This window comes from Anabrus simplex, chromosome 1 (assembly GCF_040414725.1).
Source record: "Anabrus simplex isolate iqAnaSimp1 chromosome 1, ASM4041472v1, whole genome shotgun sequence".
Lineage (NCBI taxonomy): Eukaryota > Metazoa > Arthropoda > Insecta > Orthoptera > Tettigoniidae > Anabrus > Anabrus simplex.
In genome coordinates, this window is record NC_090265.1 from 1503852591 (window position 1) to 1503865414 (window position 12824).

At 39.0% G+C, this 12824-nt stretch overlaps 1 protein-coding gene across 1 annotated transcript in view; it reads left to right on the top strand.

Annotated features, from left to right (window-relative positions):
- Positions 1-12824, top strand: part of LOC136861459 (uncharacterized) — a 353179-nt gene that overhangs the window by 138492 nt on the left and 201863 nt on the right. The gene's annotated exons all lie outside the window — the stretch shown is intronic.

Genomic DNA, 12824 nt, shown 5'->3' on the forward strand with positions numbered 1-12824 from the left:
GTTGTAATTATGGAAATATACATCGCAACTTATATAAAAGTTAATGGGATGTAGCCATAGTGTGTTTTACGTCTTAAGATTTTTTAGCACAGAACATTATAGTCATTAGAAGTTCGTAAATATGTAAATCAAAACTCCTAGGAATGTTAAGCAGCACACGTCCAAGTTAAAAATAGTCCATATAACGAAAAGCTGTCAGTCTAAATTTCTTAAGAAACTGAAATGAAATGACATATGGGTTTTAGTGCCGGGAGTGTCCGAGGAGAAGTTCGGCTCGCCAGAAGCAAGTATTTTGATTTGACACCCGTAGGCAACCTGCACTTCGTGATGTGGATGAAATGATGATAAAGACAGCACATACTCCCAGCCCCCGTGACAGCGAAATTAACCAATTAAGGTTAAAATTCCCAACCCTGCCGGGAATCGAACCCGGGACTCTTATGACCAAAGGCCAGCACGCTAACCATTTAGCCATGGGGCCGGACTAAAATTCTTAAAATATGTTGGTAAAGTAGTCTGAAGATTTTCATTCGAAAGGTGTAGCAGTAATAATCCTTGCATATTTAGTCTGTGCTACAAACATTTTTAATACCTGGACAATATATTCTTCTGGACTTGTGTCGTTTCTCAAACAACCAGCTCAATTACAAATGGCACCATTTTCTTTCTAAGCGTATTTTTATTATTTGAAATAAACCAGAGAAACAGGGAATTAGAGCCCTCTTTTAATCGGCTCTCTTTCCCACTAAAGCGCGATTAAATAGAATCCTCTGGTGAGACTAAAGGGGAGAGGTTTTTTCTTCTTTTTTTCAGGAAACAATACCCTGCTGAAAACACATTTTTAAATCTGATCCCAAACACTGTCCCGCCACCTGTTCGTATATTGTATTTACCAGGCAGGCTATCTACAGTTTAACATGGATGTCACCCTGACTCGTGCCCACAGGCGACAGCCAACAATGGAACAATGGCTATGGCGGCGTATCTGGCGTCGTCATGGTTACGCGTCCCCTGGAGCGAAAGATAGGCTGTCCCACAACACACGCTGTCAGACGCAGTCATGTCTAGTACAACTGCTAGCTTAGGCTTAAACAAACATACACTGAATACTTCCCCTTCCATTAAACAGTAAGTATCATATTAGACTTCCAGAACTCCCTGCCAAGAGCCTGGCAGTTTACAGCCATTCGTTCTGAGACAGTGAAAGCTTACACTGATCTTAATGTGCGAGATTTGATAAAACTATAACAACTTTTGCATCGTGCGTTTGCGGTCCCCATGGCCATTATTTGCATAGATTCCCGACCCCGTATCAGGAAGCGGGACTAAATTCATAAATAATTTGTATAACTACGGTGTTAATGCATTTTATAATACTTTTTATAAATTTTTACTTACGGTTTTTGCTTTCCAAAATTCCAGAAAGTATAGAATCACCAGTATAATGCTACCCGTAGAAGAGTATGTATACCGGGCTGAGTAGCTCTGACGGTAGAGCGCTGGCCTTCGAAGCCCAACTTAACATGTTCGATCCTGACTCAGTGCTTAGTATTTGAAGGTGCTCAAATATGACAGCTTTCCGTCAGTACATCTACTTGTACGTAAAGGAACTCCTGCGGGACAACATTCTGGCAACTTTTCGTCTCCAAAAAGCCGTAAAAATAGTTTAGTCGGACTATAACCAATAGCATTATTATTATTATTATTATTATTATTATTATTATTATTATTATTATTATTATTATTAATAATAATTAATAATAATTAATGTTACTTGTTTTACGTCCCACTAACTACTTTTTAAGGTCTTCGGAGACGCCGAGGTGCGGGAATTTAGTCCCACAGGAGTTCTTTTACGTGCCAGTAAATCTACCGACACGGGGCTGTCGTATTTGAGCACCTTCAAATACCACCGGACTGAGCCAGGATCGAACCTGCCAAGTTGGGGTTAGAAGGCCAGCGCCTTAACCGTCCGAGCCACTCAGCCCGGCATTATTATTATTATTATTATTATTATTATTATTATTATTAAAAATGTTTACAATTAATTGAGATTAGGATTCGAACGATCGTATGTTTCAGAGAGGCGCTATAACAGCATTAATGTGGATTGTCTCATGAGAGTATTTAGTTTAAAAGAACGAGAGAGCTCTATTGCATTCTCCTCAAGGAGGTTACAGTTCCAATCAGTGAGGCATTAAGCATAGAAAGTAGGTGCATGTGGAGTGAATTCCGCATAACTATCTAGATCCCATGGTTTGTGATAAAAAGATTGAAAGGCACTTAGATATACGAAACCAAATGGCTAAATAATGAAATTTACTTCCGTTGTAAATAAAGTAGCCTATATTCAGTTCTGTCATACTGAAGGTCATGATTAAATAAGTAGGTTAGTTACTGATTTTCCACACGGGTGACCGAGGTTTGCCATCCTTGTCGTAACCAGGCGTTAAGGATTATTTTTATCCCAAAAACTACGTGCTTCAGGAAGGGAAGTGCACAGGTGCGTGAACCCCTGACCAGCAGCCACAGTAGACCAGGGTGGCCCCCGTGTTCCCAAAAAGTTGGTGCTTTGTATGAAGAAGAGATTACGATTGTTTACGTCGCATTATTAGATGGGTGATATGCAGTGTATGCGCCGGTTAGGAAGTAGGCTTTTTATCAGAATATAATAAACTAATCTCCTGAAACGTTTGGAACGCAACTAACTTTTTCTGCTTGAATTATGCCATTGAATGACATAAGTAAGTAAACTACTGGATAGTTTTTAACACGCTGTAATAACTTTTCAATGTTGAATATTGTCACCTCACAGTACATCATAATCTGTATGAAAATGCAAAATATTTCCATCGGGCGACTTGTAAGAAGCAGATCAGTCACACGAAACAAAGTGTATAATAAACCTAGTGAAAAATTCCACGTTCATAAATTTGCCTACTTTTTAAAAAATGTTTATAATTCTTGGTAATATAAACTTAATGTAAATGATATCAACTTCCGAATAAAGTTCAAATATACGTGAACGTAAATTACGAGTCCTGTCGCGTGTGGTATCCTTCCCTAGCAGGTCATTGTTGTACGTGTATTTCCTTGAAGTATCATGAATATGAATTACTCAACAATTATTCAGTTAAATATGTATACATTTACTGCACGCCACAATGACATTACTGCGGAGGAATGTCTACGGTGTTCTCCCCAATTCACGTGACTGGGAAGTGTTATTATTCTATCAAGTAGTCGAAAGTTTGTCCCCAGTGATTCAGTAGCGTACCGAACGACAATAACACAGAGAGCTATCGGTTTCACTCTCAAATTGCCCCGATTTCAGGCGGAATTGAACTTATATCCTGTAAGTAGATAGACAACGGCTAACTGACTGTGACTTCCAGGTTATTATTATTATTATTATTATTATTATTATTATTATTATTATTATTATTATTATTATTATTGTTGTTGTTGTTGTTGCAGTAATTTTATTCTCATATATTGAGATTATTGAGTTATATCAGGAAATATTCCGTTTGAAGTTATTGCACATTGTAACACGTCGTTTTTCGTTGTAGCTCGCGGTACTTGTACGGATGTGAACATCGATTTGATTATGGCTGTTCAACCCTCGCCATTGGAGTTTCATTATCCTCTGTGTACAGTACGTGATCATATTCACATAGACGTTACCAATTACCTGCCTGACTCCCAATTATCATTCTGCACTCCCACTTAAAACGCTAATTGCCTTTTCTTCTAGTAGTTACAGTGTCCATCCATAGAGATTTATGATTCTATCCTTGTTATAATGATGACAAAACAATTTCAGTTCCTTTATTTACGTACACACAATGGGAAATAATGAGGATTTCCGTAGATATGGAGCAGCACCAGCTGGTGCCTACCATCACATTGCTCTTCCTATCCATTATTTTCCGTAAGAGTTGTCTCAGTCACATATGGATATGCAGTCCATCAGAACAATATTCGTTGTAAAGGAAAGTGAACCTTAAGTACAGCACACTGTAGAAGTGCTTAAATACGTCTCATATATACCTATAGTACGGTTCTGATGGATTATATATACATTTGTAGCTGGAAGGCATGATCAGTCTTAAGGTAGCATTGTGAGATACGAGTTTTTTCTTCAACGAAATATATTTTTGGGAATATTGTAAAATAAATTAGAGAATTTATACATTCCAAGAGTACAGAAACTATGTTTAATAAAAACTAGGATGTGTGGCTGAAACAAGAATGTAAATTAAAGGTATCAAAATAATCACATGTCAACAAAATGTAAATATCAAACTGCTGCTTCAAATCTAAAGTCTTGGCTTGAAGAGAAGTATACGTAAGCATGTACTCACTCACTCACTCACTCACTCACTCACTCACTTACTTACTTACTTACTTACTTACTTACTTACTTACTTCAACTCACATCATTTTATCTCAGAACTAAAACACCTGTCTGGAAACTAAAACTACTACAGAGGTAGCGTGTTACTATCCACTAAATTTATTGAACTTCTATTTACAGTTAATCACATATGCGTTTTCTATTCGACACAGTTTTTACTCACGATCGTAACATAGGCTCTTCACTAATGCGACTACAAGACACACGAACACGAGCGCGTCGAACTCCTGCTCTCCATACATCTCACAGTGCAGTGTTGTTCCAGAACAGTAAGCCTCCTTGAACTTCGTGTAGCGGTCTGACATGCTCACTCCTGATGAATGACTCTTGACGGCTCGCGACCGTTTGGTACGGCTTACACTCAAGACTCACCCTAGACTGACTGGCGTTGGACGGTATAAAGACCCGTTCACACTTCCAGATAATTCTGGACACTTCGTTCATTGATAATCAGCATCTAGGTTCGTTTAGGGTCTTCTTTGTCGCGAACCTCAGCAATTCGCCGGTGCTATTGTTTTCCTCGCTGCTAACACGCCCGCATTGTCACTGCTCTGCCCGTATTATCGCTGTCGCAGGCCACCCCGCAATTAGTTTTTGCACTACCGCGCATTGATATGTCCGCTCATTAACTGACAGTTTAGTTCAAACTCGAAGAAGACTAGATTAATTACCGCGGAATATAATTTGACAGTTATGTTTGTGAAATGCATATCTTAGCATATCTAGGTAGAGATCAATGAAAATGTATTAGGCGTGGCTTCTAACATAACTTGATTTACTCGTGCATCCATTGAAATGTAGCGAAAATTACAAGGAAGGCGACTGGTTCCTGCCTTCGATATATTTTAAATGACCTCTTCCATAATGCCTCGATATCTGAATACGAATGTGTACTTATGAGAACTGCTTTTGGAGTGGATAAAAGTAGAGAGGATATTTAATAAATCAATTAGTTCTCGTGCTGTAAATGTCTCATTTCTGAACAACCTGAGTATTTAATAACGTATCGCAACACTTTATTTTATAATATGCACAGAAAATGTGTACAGGAATCGAATGAACCTTTAACTTGAAGTGTATTGGGGGATAAAATATAGCATTCAGGTTCTGAGGGATAACAATCCTAGTCAGGTTTATGCTCCTGGCTTTTCCACATTAGGAAAAATAGCTCTCTTTTAATGTCATGAGGCACACTTAATATGACACGTACACTATAAAAGTCACGAATTAACCTCGGTTATTGGACAGGTTTAAACAAATGAATGTTCATAACCACTGACAATTTCTAGCCTATAAAATCACTTAAAATAACAACGCAATTACTGCTCTCAACTTACCTAAGTTATTTCCAGGTTCGCTCATTGAGTAGAGGGGGCGTGGTAACATTACCACCGGTTTCGCACCTCAGCGGCCGCATCGCTGTTCCTTTTGAAATAATAATAATAATAATAATAATAATAATAATAATAATAATAATAATAATAATAACGTGTGGCTATTTCCAGCAGAGTGCAGCCCTTGTAAGGCAGACCCTCCGATGAGGGTGGGCGGCATCTGCCATGTGTAGGTAACTGCGTGTTATTGTGGTGGAGGATAGTGTTATGTGTGGTGTGTGAGTTGCAGCGATGTTGAGGACAACAAAAACACCCAGCCCCCGGGCCACTGGGATTAACCAATGAAGGTTAAAATCCCCGACCCAGCCGGGAATTGAACCCGGGACCCTCTGAACCAAAGGCCAGTGCGCTGACCATTCAGCCAACGAGTCGGACCCTTATGAAATGAAAAATGAAAAGTCATATCCTAGTAGTTCGGATTCCACGTAAGACTGCAAGTTTACTTTTGTTTATTTGAGTGAATTTTCCGCGTCTTTAACCTCGGGAACTTTTCCTGACATCACGTGATATTTCACATGAAAAGTTCTCCATTCAGACAACGGAATTTGAAGCTTTATGGCCAAAGTGGAAAGTTATCTGGTAAACTACAGTGTTAATAAAGACAGCAAAACAAGTGATAACATCCTGAACATTTGAAGCAGATCTTAAATCTTCTACATGCTAATATATTCTATTAAGTCACGGGCGTTGTCATAGATCATAGTAGCTCTTACTTAAGGTAGTTGGCCAGGACATCATTCCCAACTAGAGGCGTGATAGCCGAGTGGCTATATCTCTGGTTCTTTCACATTGACGACTGTGGTTCGAATCACGGCCAGTGCATGTCAGTCTCGTCCCTGTGGTTCAAATTCCATATAAAACTGGATGTCCCGTGTCCCGTGGCTATTATCTTGAAATTAACAGTAACGTAAAACTACAAGTTTGCTTTGCTTTATTTCTGACTCTGCCCCAAATTTTGAATGTGGAAATCAAGACCAAGATTGGCATTGCAAGAGGCGTTTTTCTGAAATTAAGAACTTTTGTGTACAATATATCGGTGCTGCTTCACCTTTTCGAAGGACGGATCCTATGAGCTCCGTTAATGGACGACCATAGGCTTCTGAGATGTGGATGTATTGAAGAGTGTTCAAGATCACATGGGAAGAGTAAATCACCAACAAGGCGGTGACCGGAGGCTTAACACTTGGGAAACTAAGGAAAGCCAACTATTTCAGTCACATATTCAGAAATAATACAACTGACCATAGATGGCTAGGTTTAAATGAAACAAACTTCTGTCAACTAGGAGGATAAGGAGAAAATGGAGAAGAAGAAATCAAAAATTTATTACTGGTCTGAAGGATTGTCATATATGTATTTAGGCTATACCATTCTAGAAGGTGTTTATGTGCGATTTACCATTTCAACTACACGTGCATGTTAACAGAAATCTACTAAGGCCGATTCCAACTCAGTTCCTGCTCCATTAATAAAAAAATATACGCATCACTACAGATACCACAGTTAACACAGGTTATCAGATAGGATATACGTTTGCTTACATACACTATACTAACTACGTGTAGCTACTAGCCTCTATCTCTATGGCAACAAAGCAACAGTAAGACTAACAAATTCTCTCAATCATGTTGCATCCTCGCCATTTTCTGTTGGCAGCTTTTTAAAGCGACATTTTGCAGGTATTATACGCTGTGGTTGAGAATGTTAAATCATGCACTCTCACTCAAAGTGTGGGAACTGCTAGAGTGGACCCGTGTGAACTCAAGGAACCGCCTGTGTTCGACCCGACCGTAATAGGGCCGCATCCATCATCCAATCAATTAATATAGACGGACCCTCAATATATTAAATCAGCCTACCAAATTTGGCTCGTCGCCCTGACTGGCTCGGATTACCTTATGCTAAGTAATATAGGCTCCACAAATTTAAAACCTTACTCAGGTGACGAAATATTTGTCGTATTCTAATACGATTAGGAAGCGGTACTTAAAAGAACACGCGTTCCTCAATCTGAAGTTTGATTCAAATGTATTGATAAATTAAACGTTTTGTTAATTAATTTTCCATTCAAGCAGTAAACACTTAATAACAGTTTTACTTTCAAACTCTTCTTACGTCTTATGCAACTCTGTTTTGGGGGTTCGCGAATTTTGAATTGGAAGATACCAAAATCTTTATAATTTGAAACCATATTTCAATCAACTCAGAAAATATAGATAGGTAGGTGTCAGAGTATCATTCCAGTCCAAAACTGTGTGTAGAATGACAATCAATACATCTTACAGATTAGAAAGGTAGGTACGCCTATATAAAATTAATTATCTATGAGGGCGTAAATCGTCCTTATTTTAATCTAATTTAACTAGGATAGAACTCATGGTACTTTGAATGACATCATTTAACGCGTGAAGACTTCATTCATCAAGTACTCAGTGGTAATTGGAATCCCTGACTGAGGAAATGAGCAAGACCACTTGATAATTTACTGTACATGACCGGGTACTTCGCTGGCTGTTTCGTTATTTGCTTATCTAATTATTCGTTCGATTGATTTGTTCGATTTATAATTGATTGATGATTGATTAATTAAGCGATCGAATAGTTGATTATAAGATTGATTATAAGATTGATTGATTGATTGATTGATTGATTGATTGATTGAGGATCGGTGTTTCAGTTGATCAGTCGATCCTTTCATCGATTTACTGGTAGTTCATTGATTGATTGATTGATTGATTGATTGATTGATTGATTGATTGATTGATTGGTTGGTTGGTTGGTTGGTTGGTTGGTTGGTTGGTTGGTTGGTTGGTTGGTTGGTTGGTTGGTTGGTTGGTTGGTTGGTTGGTTGGTTGGTCAAGCATTATGGAAGAACTTGGAAATATTGGATTGATTATACCCTTAACATAACATATTAAAATTGATAAAATAAGTAATTTATTGGGCTCAACTTCTTATCATGCTAATTGAAATAATTAATGAATGTACTTAAGAGTTATCCGAGTTACTGTCAATCATGGCGAGGACTCAATGAAATAGACAAAAATAATTTTCTCATTGCTAGATGTCTGGATGGTACTTGTGATAATGGTGAGATCGCACCGCAATGTGATATGTACTCGAAATCCATTTGCTAGAAATGAGAGCAGAAATAAATAAAGCATAGATGGTTACCACGATATAATCTACCATTTTTGTATATATAAGTATAATTATAACTACATTATTTATGCAATATGTGGTATGTTTTTCCTCCGGAGCAGACGATCATGTAGGTTTATATTCACACCTGGGTCAGGAGTCAAGCAATATATTGAACACCTCTCTTCGTTTGTGTGGTTCATATTTCTTCATTTTTCTCAGGATCATGTCTCCTCCTTAATATAAGTAACATGATTACCTCTACCTGCTAATCCAAGGGATCAGTGAGTGACCTTCCTAAACAAGATATTCTTGTGGTAGGTAGTTGTCCCACTCGCCATTACGAGATCCGTGCACCAAAACAGTCCAGCTTTAGACTTAATACTCTTTATTTAGTTCTATAGCAATCACTAGAACTCCCGTGTATCTAACACGATGATCCAGGTGGCATTCGACCGATAAGCTCCATGTATCCTCTCGGCGGACGAGCTTATTGTTGCCGATGGTGAAATCACGTGTTCATCAGTACAGCTGTTCTCTTGTTCTAGTTGGACTTTTCGATGCAGTGTCATATGCAATTAGTCGTTAGCACCTTAAGAATAAGATAAATAAAAAAAAAAAAAAAATTAGCCGTGTGGAGCCCCTAAGAACTATGGCCTCCTGCAATGCAGGGACAGTGCTCAGTTTGACTCATCAGGTGAGCAGGTCCTGAAGAGCATTGTTATATTGGTTAATCTCTAGTATGTTTCATGATAACGTATTACCGCATATTGTACACTTGTGTAGTCTCATCCCCGAGTGAATGCAATTGTGTTTTTATGGATGAACAATTCGCGAAAACGCACTGTTACATTATTGACACGTGTACACTTTTTTCCCAGGGAGGGTTTAGGTTCCTTCTGGGTGAAAGCGTAAACCTGCACTCTTCGTCCTTCCATAGCTGCTTCTGCGAATGTTGTAGAATTAGATAGTTTTTACATTTTTAAACGAATATTTCATTAAGAAATTTTTCTCACATTGCGTGCATGTTCTTTCGATTAATGTTCTGCTGCAATCACTATTATTGGCCATTAGCTATGATTCGTAGTTGCTTATGTTTTGTTATTCATTGCAGCCAGGAGATCCAGTGAAAAATAACATTCAAATACAAAACTTAATATCCTATATTATGCGAAAAGTTGATCTACGTCCTTTAGATTCCAATTTAATAGGGACCTCCTATGACCTGTTCTAAAATAGACGATATATAATATACTGAAGGGGGTATTTTACGTAGCCAGCCACGTGGTGTAGGGGTAGCGTGCCTGCCTCTTACCCGGAGGTCTGGGGTTCGATTCCCGGCCAGGACAGGGATTTTTACCTAGACCTGAGGGCTGGTTTGAGGTTCACTCAGCCTACGCGATTAGATTTGAGGAACTATCTGACGGTGAGATAGTGGCCCCGGTCTAGAAAGCCAAGAATAACGGACGAGATGATTCGTCGTGCTGACCACACGACACCTCGTAATCTGCAGGCCTTCGGGCTGAGCAGCGATCGCTTGGTAGGCCAAGGCCCTTCAAGGGCTGTAGTGCCATGGGGTTTGGTTTTGGTATTTTACGTTCCCTGAAAATCTCTTTGTATTGCATTTCACTCTTTGGTTTTGTAGTTCGACAAGGGTTTGATAAATTATGAAAGGGAGATATTTTATTGTTATTAACGATGAAATGTGGTTTTCGTGGATTTATGTGATGTAAGATACATTCATTTTAAAATATATATATGATACAGGAGCCTGAAATTGTATCTTTGGTCGTATTTTGCGCACAGCATAGACGGAGTCATTTCAACAGTGTAACCATGACAATGGGCTGCACTGACCATCTGTATAAAAAGATATCTGAAGGACATGTAGAGTTTTCCGTCTGCTCAATCATTCCTTTCTTAGCGCATTTGTTTGATACTTTGAAATAAAAACAAGATATTGCTTGTCTGACATCTTAATCCCAATGATACTGAACTGTGAGTGATACTGGTATCAGAAACTAATGCGACACAGGGCGGAATGGTGCAGTCGGGCGCGAGTCAATCGTACTAAAAGCTCGCCGTACGCGCGGCTGCCGATATGACGCCCCGCGTCGAGACGCGAGAAGACGTCCTCATTCGTCTTGTCGAGTTAATGCCGCTTAGCTGTAAGCAAGTCATCTCACCCTTGTCGTAACCTTGATTGGTTTCGTTTGTGGTGTAACAAGCAGCCAGGAGATGTTCCACTTCAACTGCAGTGGGTATATATGCGGTAATTCACTTCCACTGTTGATGATTTCATTTCTTAAAGGTCTACAGAGTTATCGAACGGGGTCAATGAATCCTCTCTGCGTCCTTCTTACATTCAATGAAGCAATTTGTCCCCGGAATTAAATACTGAACACGGCTACATAACTACGATGTATAAGGACTAGGTGGTGATCCAGGTTTCAAATTCTACACTGACAGGCAAACTTGTGTTGTACAGTATTTCGTAAGTATTTGAATATAGTATAAGGAAAAACATTGATATTGCCTTAATACCATCATGATTCTGAGGTTTAAAAAATTAGGTTATATGTGTACATTATCACTGACCTCACATAACATACCCTATCAGGCAAATTTCATACTCAAATGTCTCAACCCAAACAACATTTTTCGAACAACTCTGAAGGGTGTTCAATATTAATAACCGCCCATGATTTGTAATCGGCAGCTTAAAGAGAAAAACATCAAACCCTCTAACGCATACAGTTTATTGTGTTCCTTGGCATTCCAAGAGAACGTTTGCCCTGATAGATAACCAGCAGACTTTGGAGAGGCATTGATCGGTGTGATGGCATCTTCAAGCCTATTGCTTGGCGATTGTGACAATATCTGTTTTTCTTCATATCAGATAGCTTTCCAGCTCCGTGAGACTTAAATGAACCCCGGCCCAACACTCAGTAAGTATTAAAACCGTTGAAAGGGACAGGAATCAAAAGCGGGCCGTGAGATGAGAAGTAGGTATTCTACGGTGGTGCTGGCTAATTATGTAAATCCTCAAGATTTTTAGGTTTGTTATTGTCTGTTAGTGCTATTTCATTTCAAGGATAATGCTGCCCTTTTCTTACCTCTGTCACTGCAAATCTAGTGACAGGATAAATGATACACGTATTCAGGCTCTTTTGCTGGAAGAAGTGAAAATGTTTTCTCGAAGCTATCAGTGGTAAAAATGGCAACCGTCAATCCGTGAATAAATTAACACGTTGGACGAGGGTTATCTACTTATGTGGTTGCGCTATATATAGATACAAATAAATTAATAGGTGCTGTTTAGAAATTGCTGTATTTCTCAAAAGAGGGAGGAGAAGTCAGGAGGAGGATACGTATCAGTTTTACGTCAAATTTTCGAGATTTGCAGCCTTTATGGTGACAACAAATATGCGATTATGTATGTATGTATGTATTCTAAAAGCTAATATTCACGAGAGGTTTGAGTGTGAACACTATCGGTAAATCTCTGTCTTCTGAGAAGAAGTGTCAGTTCCTTGAGGCACGTTTTAACAGGTATTGCTCGGTGTTTCTTACTGGAAGTGTTGACCTTGTGTTAGTGAGTACGTCTGCTGTTGAGTGTACCTTGCTAATTGAGGTAATTTGTACACAAAGGTTCCGTGACTGTATCTTGTTGTCAACAAAGCTCTCTCTTAGTGAGATAAGTTGTGTCCCCGTCTAATTACTGCACTTATATGCACGTCAGCCAAGGTGTAGAATCCGTCTTCATGCTTGACGACTTCTTGTCGCCAAAACACTTGCTTGTTGCGTGTGCAAGAAGGGTTAATTCGTAATGTTAACAACAGCCATTCTTCTTTCTTGTACATCCCCAC